This window comes from Zonotrichia leucophrys, chromosome 3 (genome assembly GCF_028769735.1).
Source record: "Zonotrichia leucophrys gambelii isolate GWCS_2022_RI chromosome 3, RI_Zleu_2.0, whole genome shotgun sequence".
NCBI classification, from domain to species: domain Eukaryota; kingdom Metazoa; phylum Chordata; class Aves; order Passeriformes; family Passerellidae; genus Zonotrichia; species Zonotrichia leucophrys.
In genome coordinates, this window is record NC_088172.1 from 26,273,861 (window position 1) to 26,286,179 (window position 12,319).

The 12,319-nt window shown below is 41.5% G+C and overlaps 1 long non-coding RNA gene across 1 annotated transcript; it reads right to left on the minus strand.

The window, feature by feature from the left end:
• Positions 1 to 904: 904 nt before the first annotated feature.
• LOC135446367 (uncharacterized) lies at positions 905 to 9,962 on the minus strand. The gene is made up of 4 exons (XR_010439760.1): positions 9,871 to 9,962; positions 8,087 to 8,154; positions 4,735 to 4,802; positions 905 to 4,625 (listed from the first exon to the last, which is right to left on the minus strand). It is a non-coding gene; the product is annotated as an uncharacterized LOC135446367 (long non-coding RNA).
• Positions 9,963 to 12,319: the final 2,357 nt, after the last annotated feature.

Consider the following 12,319-nt stretch of genomic DNA (forward strand, 5'->3'; position numbering starts at 1 on the left):
TCTGGGACATGCTAAATTTTGTGAATTAAACAGTTATTATTATTTCAGTGTTTTATCATATTTTTTCTGACTTGAACCTTATGTAACTTGATAAAGATATGAAATTGTAAACAATTTCTGGTAATGGGATGCTTTGGAGCCCCAAAAATCCTTCTGATTGGAGTGAGCAGGGTGGAAGGATGTGTGTCGGGTATTCTGAACCAAAACTTTCTGAAGTTGACAACAGAATCTGCGTATGGAGCTTAAATTAAGTAACTATAACAAAGAGGAAGCCTTCCTGTGACACTTTTTCAGCAGGAACAAATAAAACCTCAATAAATCTCACTAAAGAGATAAATAGAGGGCAGGAGTTGGTGAAATCCAGATGCTTTGACCACAATATCTTGTAATTTCCTTGAGATATGTTAAATCCCCTTACTGAAGGAAACTGGGGAAGAGTGGCTGAAGAGGCTGTCACATTCAGGGGCAGCAGAACAGTGGGGACAAGGTGTATTCCTGGACTCAGCTGTGGCAGGGGCCATGAGCCCATTTCCAGCCATCTCTCCAACAGAGCTGGTGCTGGAAGAACCCGATCAGCTGATCCACCACCACTGAGCTCTGCATGTCCAAACACAAAGGCAGAGGCACAAACTCAAACCACAGAGTTTCATCTTGTACCTTTAGCAAGAATCCAGGTGCTCTGGAGAAGAAATCCTAAGGGGACCCACCAGCAAAGCTGAGAGAAGCTACTGCATATTCATAAAGATGTGCAAGTCCTGAAAATACTGAAACTTCAGGGACAAACAAAAAAACCCAAACATGTGATTGTATCTCCCATCCATTCTGCAAAGAGATTTGGAAGCAAATGTGTTCCTTTTTAGGGGTTTATTATACAAAACTACATTTATTTCTTTCCTGAAGAACTGCACCATGTATAATTTTCATTACACAGGAAGCACTGCTAGGTATGTTTATGAACCATATTGAAAATTACTCCTTGGATTGATGGGTATATCTGTGTTATAAATGGGGTTTTCTTGCACTCTAGAGTATTTATACATATAAATACGTGCATGAGAGTGTATATATATATATGTACATATATGTATATATATATGTATTGATACTATTTATAAAATGGGAAAAAGTTGAAGGTAGAAAGTTACAATATTTGTGACTAGTAAAAAAAATGACTTTGTGATCAGAGAAGTTTCAAATTTTATAATTTAGTTATTTAAGAAAATACATTTCCACAAGAAGAACAGGAAAAAATGCATCCCCATGTAAATAGTCATTAAAAAGTAGCCCAAGGGGATTCCAAATACACAGTGTATACATTCTAGGTATAGTGGAATTACAGTTGCTTCATGTTTTAAATTAAATTTAATTTTAGGGTTGTAAATTTAATTTCATTTCAAATTTTTATATAGATTAGAAAAGATGTTTTGCATGGCTGAAGCCCAACAGCTATGTCATTTTAGACTTCCAAAAACTTTGAGTGCTGTAGAAGCCTAGAAGATGAAGAAACTAATGTGCCTGTCTCAAGCACCCATACCCAGATAGCTGTGGAGCCAACCAAGGATTGTTGGCAGTGACATGCTGTGAGAAAGGACAGGATGTGGCTGGAAAAAGGGCCATGCAGAGGTGAGGCAGCACTTTCTTGTTCTGGCTCCTGGAGATAAGCATAACCCAATCCCATGCAAGTGCAGGAATGAGGTCAAGAAGTTGATCTGGGCTGCTGTCCATGGAGAGAGACAAGATGGAATTGGGTTGCAGGCTCTGGGATGTGCCTGCAGAGCACCATGGCCATGCAGAGGGGCTTGTCTCTGCGTGGCCCTGGAGGCAGGAGATGCTGCAGGGTGGACACCCCATGGAGAGGAGCCTGACAAACACCTGGATGGTGCAATCACCACGCATAAGGGCATTCAGAGTGAGTTACTGACATGGCAGTGTGTGATAGGTTGCTTACTGAAAAATACCATATAAAGAAATTAAGAAGTGTCTAGAAGAATGTATAAAAGCAGCTTTTTGTTTCTTTGAATAAAGGTCTCAGATTCCCTGCCAATCTGAGTCTGCGACTCAGTCGTAACAGGCACTTGACCAAAAGCCAGCCCAGGAGAGGATAACCAAGAGCACCAATGACCCCTGTAGTCCTCTAAGCCATTTCCAGAAAGATATAGAAGAATGGACTGCACATGATAACTTATCTCTAGGGTGGGGAAAACTTATCTATAAAAATGTAACCCCAAGAAGCCCAAGAGCTTGTGTACCCTACAAACTCCATCAGCTGGATTAATATTGGGACCAGGACTGGTGATCTTTCTTACTGCTTTTCTTCCTTTCTCTGTCTCCAACCTCTTTAATTCATCTCTATCTGCTCTTTTACGCTACCCCTTTACTTGAAACCCACTGCTGTTTGCTTATACTAAGAGATAAGGGACTGATTTATACCAATTTCCATACCAAGCGTATAATTTATTAATAAAACTTTTTTTAAGCTTTTACACATTCTCTAACTTTTATCCTTTCAACCATGAGCATCTGCAAATCTTAGGTGCTTACTTCCACTTAAGCGCAGGATGCCATGAGTGCCCATTTAATAAAAAAGGGGAAAAAATTGTCTTTTTGTTAAAATTTGTTAAATGTTGGTATTTTTTGTTAAATTCCCTTATTTACTCTGAGTCCTTGAGTCTGGAGGAAAGTAGACTGTTCCTCCCTTCCCCTACTTTCCCCAAGACACAATTTCTTAATACTCCAGATATCATCCTTGAAACTGACTGTACCATACCAGATTTTTATCTCACATTCAAACAAGCCATTCTCTTACACCCAGTCCCAATTCTGCAATCAGTTACTAAAAAGGTGTAGCAAAGCTTCCACTAAATCCAAGTGCTCTCACAACCAAATAACCACCTCCTTTTTACCAGCAGTTTCTCATGATTTCCATTGATACAGAGTTTACAACAGAGCCTTCTGCACATCTCTGCACAGGACAGGCAAATTCTGTAACTTCTTTGTAAAGAAGAAAAAAAATTGTCTTCCTGAGTAGATGAGGTATGCCAAGTTTTTATAAGCAGTGGTGTCACAAGCAGATGTTTGTTTCTCAATTACTTGCAGATAATTTAGTGAGAGGAGGAGAGAAATTTCCAAATTTGAATCCGGTTGTTTTGTTTACCTTGTCTGCTGAAGCTGTGCATGGTTAGTTGGACTTATTTCAGTGCAGGTGTCTACCCTGACTGCTGGGGTGCTCCAGAACTGGTCAGGATCCCTCCTGCCTCAGCTGGAGCTACAGCTGGAGCACATCTGCAGGACCAGCATGCCCAGCCTAGCCTGAGGGATGGTGTTAGTTGGGATCCTGCCAAGCTGAGGACATGGACAGGCCTTGGTGAACATCCCAGAGGTGCAAATGAAGGGCACAGGCCTCAGTGCTTGGCAATCGCTGCAACACCCCTCAGAGGGGAGTCTCATACACCCAGCACTGCTCGGCTGTCAAGGAAGTGAGGGAGAAAATGACTGAAAACCTGAAGATCTACAAAATCTCACTACTTCCTATGTCCATTCCACACGGACACCAGACTTCACAGCTTGGATGGATCAGACAGACATTTCCATTGTTTGAGGAAGCACACTAAAGCATCCCAAAGCCAAGCACTAGCATGGCTTTACATGCATACATCATGGTTAATCTTTTCTCCAGAAATCTTGGACATGATTTTTTCTTTGTTACTTAAAACATGCTGTCACTGTTACAACTCTGCAATGATCCTGCAACTTGACTAATCAGCTTTCAGCCCCTCATCCTTGTCAGAAACTGAATACTTTCCCTCAAGTCTCTCTTGTCCTGCAGTTTCCTGCAGATCATTAACTAAGATCACTGTGGTATCATGAGCCTGGCAGTCCATGAGGATAGGCATCAGCTGCTTAAACTTGTTCTGACTATCTCATAATAAACTGTCTTATGGATGATCCTCACATTCACAGATCTATGAAAAACCAATGTTCTTTAAAAAAACAGAATTTGTGATATATGAACAAGACTAACTAAGACATCCTTTTCTCTAGAAATATAAGCTTTCACATCAGAGCTAAACCACTAATATCTTGATTATCTAATATGTTTGACTCAAGATATTACTGAAAATAATATGACAAATGTAAAATATAACATGCCATGGCAGAAACAGATGTACTTCTAATTTTGATTCTAAACTGATAATTCAAAATGCAAGTTATTCAGAACATGATAACTGATTAATAAGCAATTAGGAATCAATCAGTAATCAATGCAGTACTACCAGCACAAAAAGAGGTGACATAATAATAGTTTACATATTTTGCATTCATGAAGTATACATATGCTGCATCCATTAAAGCTGACTTCAGTTACTTAACATTCAATTGTGCATTTTGTGGAGTGAGTCAATAGAGTGAATCACTAGCCCACTGCAGTACCATATGGGAAACTTTCCCTCTCCCAAGCAGATGGAGACTAAGAATGTCACAGACAAAATGTGTTTTGTCTCTGGAGAAAGGATGTTGGCTGCTTTGTTCTTAGACTCTTCTACATGCCAAGCCTTCTGCTCGCACTGGGAGTCCTACACTTTGGGTCTCATGGATATTTCAGCACATCTCTGAAATCTGCTGACCTGCAGAACACAGAGAAAACCAGACTATCCAGAGGCCAGCAAGTAAAATATGACAATTGCTGTGCAATCCAAGATTTAGCTGGAGGGAGAAAGTAAAAAAAAAAATCACCTTTGCCATCCTTTTCACACATAATCCTCTCTGAGGGAGGCAAGTGCTTTCCATTTCCCTGTGGAAGACTTAGATGAAGAGTAATTGAGATGGCATTACACTTTGGCAGGTGACTGAGGCCACAGAAACCCTATTTTGTATTCCCTTTGGCTCCATCTACCTAGGACTTAAATTTTTTCCTCTTCTTTTTTTTTTTTTTTTTTTTTTTGCTGCTGTACTTTTTCTGATTTTTCTATGCACATCCTTCTCCAACTGAAGGATGATCACATCCATTTGAGTTTTCTAAAAATAGCAGAAGGAAAATACCAAGAGGCATTACAATTTTACTTTTTTTCTCAAAAAAATATAGTCAGGACCATATAAATCCACCCTAATTTTTTTAAATCAACAAGGGTGTCAGGGATATGAATCTGATTCTGCTGCCTGTCAGTGGGCAAAATGACCAGTTAGCCTATGCAAAATATAAAATGATCTTTTGAAAGTATCTGTCTACTGCATGCTGACCATGTTGGAGCTTAAAGCAATGCCAAATTTAATTGCATCTGGGCCTGTGTGAGTCTATGTGCAAAAAGTTTGAGCCCACACATGACTAAACAGAATATAATTCCTTTACAGTTACTTCTTTACCAGCACTCCTAGGTTCAAGAGCATGCATTCTCTCTCTCTCATTTTTGCAGCGTCTGTCACAGAGTCCCAGTCTAGCTAGTTAGTCTCTTAATTACAGCCACTCTATGACTCTTGCTAGATGCAACCCCAGATGGGCTTTGGCTTTTCCAACCCCACCTCTGCACACTTCACAGAGGCAGGACAGTGCCTCAGTATTCCTTCTGAATTAAATTTCTCCTAGAGAAGCTTCTGTTCAATTGTTTTTGATATTTAAATTGAGAGATCTTTGTCATCCACACAGATCTCCTGTTGTCTTTTTTTGAACACCCATAAGGGTGGATAAAACTTGAGCTTGTGGAAAATAACCCTTTAAAATCAATGAGCTCTTCATGACCCTTCTTCCTTCTATCCTGTTTTCAAGGTCTCTTCTGCCAGCCTTTACTCTGTGCCCTCTTCCCAATCCAGTCCAAAACCTCTTCAATAGGGTGTGGGTCATCACCATCTCCCCTGCCTGCTCCTTTATTCCTAGTTTAAAGCTCTCCTCCCCAGGCTGGCCAGCCTGCTGACAAAGATAATTTACCTCTTGGTACTTGCTGCAACTGGTCATGTGGATGATATTTTTATCACAGAGAGCATCCCAAGCTTGTAAAAGATTATCCCTGTTGTCAACACTGGCTGTACAACAGTTTGTTGACCCATGGGGTCCATCCATTTTTCATCATGTCCTTCCTGTCACTGGAAGAAACAAGGATATGCCAGCTGGGCCCCTGGGTTCTTGCATTCCACCTCAAATGCAAGGTCATGCTTGATATGGTTTGCCTACAAGTACTCACAGAGGTGCCCACAGAGAAGGGCAGCAATGGGAGATAATCTGAAGATCAGATTGGCAACCTTGTTCCCTGGATCCAAATTCCTGACAAGCTGCAAACATCCCTAGACACCAGGCCAGACCAGGAGATGCTGGTGTCCATCCCCAGCAGCAGGGAATTTCCACAGCTCCTACTTCCTCCTGATGCTGCTGCAAGTCTTAGGCTCAGCCTGCCCGGATGCTTCACTGGACACAGTGGGGGTGTGGCAATTGCAAGGCATTTTGGGCTACTGTCATGGTGAGCCTGATACCCACTCCTATCTACCTAATTAAGGTGTCCAGGGCATCTACACTAGAGCACAGATACTTGCATGCATATACCTAGCAAAAACTAACAGTAAGGTTAGGACTAAGTTTTTTGTCCTTGGGTGTGTATGGCAGCCATCTTGACATTTTCACTATCATGCTTTTTATAAGGTACAACAACATAAAAGTTTGGTGGATGATTGGTTGATGAATTATGATCATGGTTCATATTTTTTTTTTTTTTTTGGGGGGGGGGGCGGGGGGAGGGTTAGTTCTGTGTGCAACCTGGGCACTGAACCCAAATTGCAGCTACAGACCTGCAGATGGCACAGGAGTTATCTTCCCAGTTTTAGAAGCCACAGGATTCCAGCCTTTACCATCATGGAAATCAATAGTAAGCTCTACTCCTTTCCTTGGTCTACTCCTTTCTCAATGCTGTTAGATCTTTGCACTTGTCAAGAAGATCCAGTCAGCTTTTCTCACCTCTGTTGCTACACTGCCTGGTGACCTTCTCCCACAGATGCTTTGCTTGACTGCAGAGCCCTTTCCTCAGTGTACTCCTCCTGCAGGCAAGGAGCAAAGCTTCCCCAGCCCAAGAAGGTGGATGGTCATCCCAGCAAGCCCAGGACTCAGGGCTGCATCCTCCCTCAGGACCTCAATTTGAGTTCAGCTTTGGCACGCCAGGCAGAATTCCAGAAGTCAGTGGGGACCATGCTCTTCACCTTCATCACACCCATACACTGTACAGCAGCACACCCACTGTGTACAGCAGAGCTTCCCCACCCTTCCGTGCCTGTTTCTGCACAGACTATTATAGAGGACTCTCCTTAGCACCTTCTGGGAGGGTGCTTGACTCTTCAAAACCAGGAATTAGCAGCAAACAGAAAAGCGTCTTTTGATCAAGAACATCTGACAGAGCTTGTTAGAAGTGACAGGATCTTACCAGCCAACTCAGCTCACTGTTGCTACCCTTTCTCAGTGGTAGGAGACACCCCAAAATTTCTCAAAACATTCTTAGGAAGCATTTCTGAAAGATCTGGGTGCAGAAACCAGAAACTGCTGCACCTACTTGTTGTCATTATTTTGCAAAGGTTCTATTACATTACATTTCACAGGTTCTATATTGCCAGAGTTTCGTACCTCCTTGATGTTTCTTATAGGCAGCTCCTCCAGGCACTGACTCTTCCTTGCCCTCACAGCACCAATGCATCCTTTTATAACACTCTTCTCTTTGGCTACAGGTGTGGCTTGTTAACATCAGGCCCGCACCTAATCCTTAATAACTAACTCAACTGCAACTCTTTAGGGGGTAAGGTTACTTTCTATATTACCTTTATTTACTTATGTTCTACCCTCTACATCTACTGGTTACCTAATATCAGAAATCAGGTTTTTTATTACTCTGATTTACAACAGACTATGTTTCTGAAAAGGGACCTTCTACAGAATGTGTTCAAAATATATAGACATCAGAGCTGGCAGCTGTGCTTGTATTGAGCTTCCCAAAGTTTAATGAGGCTCCACATATTTTTATTAGCTTGAAATATGCTATTGCTGCTCCAAGGTTAGAAATTGTTATCTTGTGGTCAGAGACGGGGATCAAAGAAGTGCAGCTGCCACAAGTTTCTTTACCTTCAGCGAGAGGCACGTTCACAGCAATTCACAGTTCTGCTGCGTCTGGGGAGCGTGGTTCCTCCATCCTGCATGTGAATGACAGCTTTAGTGATGAGACAGGACCAGACTGAGCCTTCAGATTTCACTTACATCACTGTCACCCATATATATTTTCAACAGGAGAAAATGACAACTATGGCTAATCAAAAAATGCTTTCAGAAGCTGCCTCTTAGCATAAAATACTATCAGTGACATCACACAGAGGGAAGTAAGAATTTTAGTCAAAATCTGCTAACAAAGGATCCAGATTTAAGTGACTACCATAGCTTCTCAGGGAGAGAGGGTTTTACAGACCATGCATTTGTGTGTACCCTGTGAGCAAAACAGGTCAACTGAAGTCAAGTAAACTGTAAATTTTTATAGCTAGAACTTTAATTTGTAATTTTAGTGAAGGATTGAATGGACGCAAGTACAACACATTGAGGTGCCTAACAGTGTTGGCACTTTTTAAATATCCACATGTACTTTATAGTGAAACTATTAAAAAATGTTGAATAAAAGTTTATAAAAGTGACATATTTTAGAATCTCTTATATGTAAATTTTTAAATCCATCATTTCTATAGAACAATAAAATAAATATTTTGTTCATTTACCCAGCCAGAATTTTACACTCAAATGAGAAGGGAAATATTCACCAGCCTCGAGAAAACATCTGATTGAGAAGTACATTAAAGCTGGAAATAGGAATACAGTTGTAAAATCTCTGAAATGACAATCCATAATCTCATTGGCCATCAAAATACTTGGAAGAACAAAATAAGAGACATGCCAGAAATCCAAAATATGACTCATTAAATGAGCATTTCAACATCCTCCTTCCTAGTTGTCTTTTTTTTTTCATTGTTAAGTAATTATGAGATTCTATTACAGCAACTTGGATGAAAACTCATTCATAGCATGGAAAAGGATACAGATTTCTTCCCTAAGATGACATAGGTTATTCCTTCCACTGTCTCTTTCCAGGAATTCAGAACCTAATTCAGTGAATATTAGTGCACAAATGTGGTAGACATCAAGGTAATTTTTGATTTATGGGGTTTGACTATTGCTCTTTTCTGCTTGGACATTCTTTTTCTTTACTGCTGATTTATTTGGCTCCAGTTTACTGGTTTACACTTGGTTTACATTTTAATTGAATTTATTATTATTTTTTAAGTTTCTTGTTTATGTATGATTGGTACAATTAGATACAAAAACTGTGGGCTCCGGGAAGCTGTAATGAAGCTCAGGTACTCATGAGCTGGTTTGTTCAAAATAGAACCTAAACTCTGGGAATCAGCAATAACAAAGGAAGCCCATGTGAGATCAAAGTCATGGAAGATTTTGGAGGAAGATATTGACACTCAGGACTTGCATCCTTACATTTGCCATGAGATCACAAGCTTTTTTCAGAAAGAATATACAATTATTTGAATTCCCCTAAAATTTCATCTCCCTGAAATTTTTTTCACATATGTATTAGCTCAAAAATCACTTGGGAATATAGGAAAGGCTTGATTGATCCATTCAACACAAATTTCTAGATACAGTTAGATTTGTAGGAAAAGGGAATCTGGCACCATGTACTTGCTCATTCATAGCCAAGCAGTGCTGTCTGGGAGCTGAGGTGGGGCTGAGCCCAGGTGCTGGCCCAGGGCAGGACACATCACAAGCAGACAATGTTATTTATTCAGAGTGCACCTTCATCATAACACTGTTGTTATCTTATTGTTGTATTTCATATTTCTAAAGTCTCATACCTTCTGGGCGATATTTCTTGGGGGCAGTTCTTTACAGCACAGACTTCATTTGCTTGTTACTGCTTCTTAGTCAGGGCTCCTTCCAGGCTCTCCCTGACCAGCCAAGCCCAGCCCCTTTTATCACAGTTATCTTCACTCGCTATAGCTGCAGCCCAATGAAGGACATCACAGCTGCAGCCTGTTAAGAACAACTGGGGCTTATCAGGGCAAGGCCTATATAAAGATATTCAAATACAATACAGATAATTTACTAAGACTCCTACTACATAATACCTCCAGGTTTGTTAGCTTTGGCAGAACTCTCACATCCCTCTGCTTTGATCTCCTGGTATAAGTTGATGACAAGATCACAAATGATTCACATAGGCAAGAGTTTTCCTAATATTTGGCAAAAGTGGCAGGACTTCCAGAATAGTTAGTCTATTAATAGAGAAAATTCTCCCTAAGTGAAAAATGTAAATGACTGGGTTAAAATTGTCATTTAAAATTCATACATCTATTCACTAAGTTTTGTTTTCATCTCATTTTTAAATTGTCTGGGACCAGCCAGGTCCTGTCTGTCCAGCCTGGCTGTCACCCCAATTCCTGGCTCCCTTGCCCCTGTGGAGCAGAGCCTGCAGCTCCCAGGCTGTGATTCAGAACCCTGTGGAGCTGGTGGCATGGTGTGGCCACTCCTTCCTGCCTACACTGACTGCCAAAAGTGTAGTCATCTCAGGCCATGCATGCAGAAGTGACTTGTCTGAGTCTAAGCTTATCAAGTAAGAAAAAGGACTGCTAGAGAAAAATTCACCCCTTTCTGGAACAGGTGACAGCAGGAGAGACACTGTGGAGGTATCTCCATCTCTCCACTTTTTCCTATAAGTTAGGTGAGATGAATCCCACCTCCAGTGCTCAAATTAGGAGTCACAGCTATTTGTTTCCCACCAGCTGTAGTGGAGGCAAGATCTGGCAGGCCTGGATCACTCATCTCACTCTTAAATTTAAACACTATTTTAGTAGCAATGCCTAAATTAGGCATTTAGAGTAGGTGGTTTAAATATGGTCCCCGATCATAATTTCATGTGCTTTTAATGTGCCTGGAAACACTTGGGCTCCTTTCCAGACTGAAACATCCAAATACTATTGCATTATTAAGATATCATGAATGATGTATAGCTCTGCGTCAGAAAGTAATGCATAGCAATTTAATCTATGTTTACTTTTTCCCTGAGTTTCATTTGAATGTCCCCAGCAAAGCTGCTGATGTTAACTAGAACAGAGACCAAAATATGATTGAACCATTGAGAGAAAGAAAGAAAGGAAAGAATGGAAAGAAAGAAAGGAAAGAGAGGAAGGAAAGGAAAGAGAGGAAAGAAAGGAAGGAAGGAAAGAGAGGAAGGGAGGAAAGAGAGGAAAGAAGGAGGGAAGGAAGGAGGGAGGGAAGGAGGGAAGGAGGGAAGGAAGGGGCGGAAGGAACTTTTTCCAAAATTGAGAAGGAAGTGGCGGAAGGAAGGAAGTGGCGGAAGGAAGGAAGTGGCGAAAGAAGTGGCGGAAGGAAGGAAGGAAGGAAGGAAGGAAGGAAGGAAGGAAGGAAGGAAGGAAGGAAGGAAGGAAGGAAGGAAGGAAGGAAGGAAGGAAGGAAGGAAGGAAGGAAGGAAGGAAGGAAGGAAGGAAGGAAGGAAGGAAGGAAGGAAGGAAGGAAGGAAGGAAGGTGGCGGAAGGAAGTGGCGGAAGGAAGTGGCGGAAGGAAGTGGCGGAAGGAAGTGGCGGAAGGAAGTGGCGGAAGGAAGTGGCGGAAGGAAGGAAGTGGCGGAAGGAAGTGGCGGAAGGAAGTGGCGGAAGGAAGTGGCGGAAGGAAGGAAGTGGCGGAAGGGAAAGGAAGTGGCGGAAGGAAGGAAGAAGTGGCGGAAGGAAGTGGCGGAAGGAAGTGGCGGAAGGAAGTGGCGGAAGGAAGGAAGTGGCGGAAGGAAGGAAGTGGCGGAAGGAAGTGGCGGAAGGAAGTGGCGGAAGGAAGTGGCGGAAGGAAGTGGCGGAAGGAAGTGGCGGAAGGAAGGAAGGAAGGAAGGAAGGAAGGAAGGAAGGAAGGAAGGAAGGAAGGAAGGAAGGAAGGAAGGAAGGAAGGAAGGAAGGAAGGAAGGAAGGAAGGAAGGAAGGAAGGGTTTTTTTTATTTTTATCCATGGATATTCCCTTTGTCTTTTCATTCTCTTTGTTGAAAGATATTACTCCAGACTGATCATTTCACTTCATTCTAAGTTTTAGTAGACAGTAAGAAAATTGGGGAGCAACAAGTTAACCTTATCTAGTTGTTCAGTGAAAGAATGTGTGCTAATTTCATGCTGAACACAATATTGTCTGCTCTGCCAGGAAAAAAGTAGCCTCTAATTCAGTACCTTGCTGGCTTACAGTTCATTTAATAATGGGAAAGATTATATGGAATTTAATGTAGGGCAGAAAATGTGAGTTCACTCA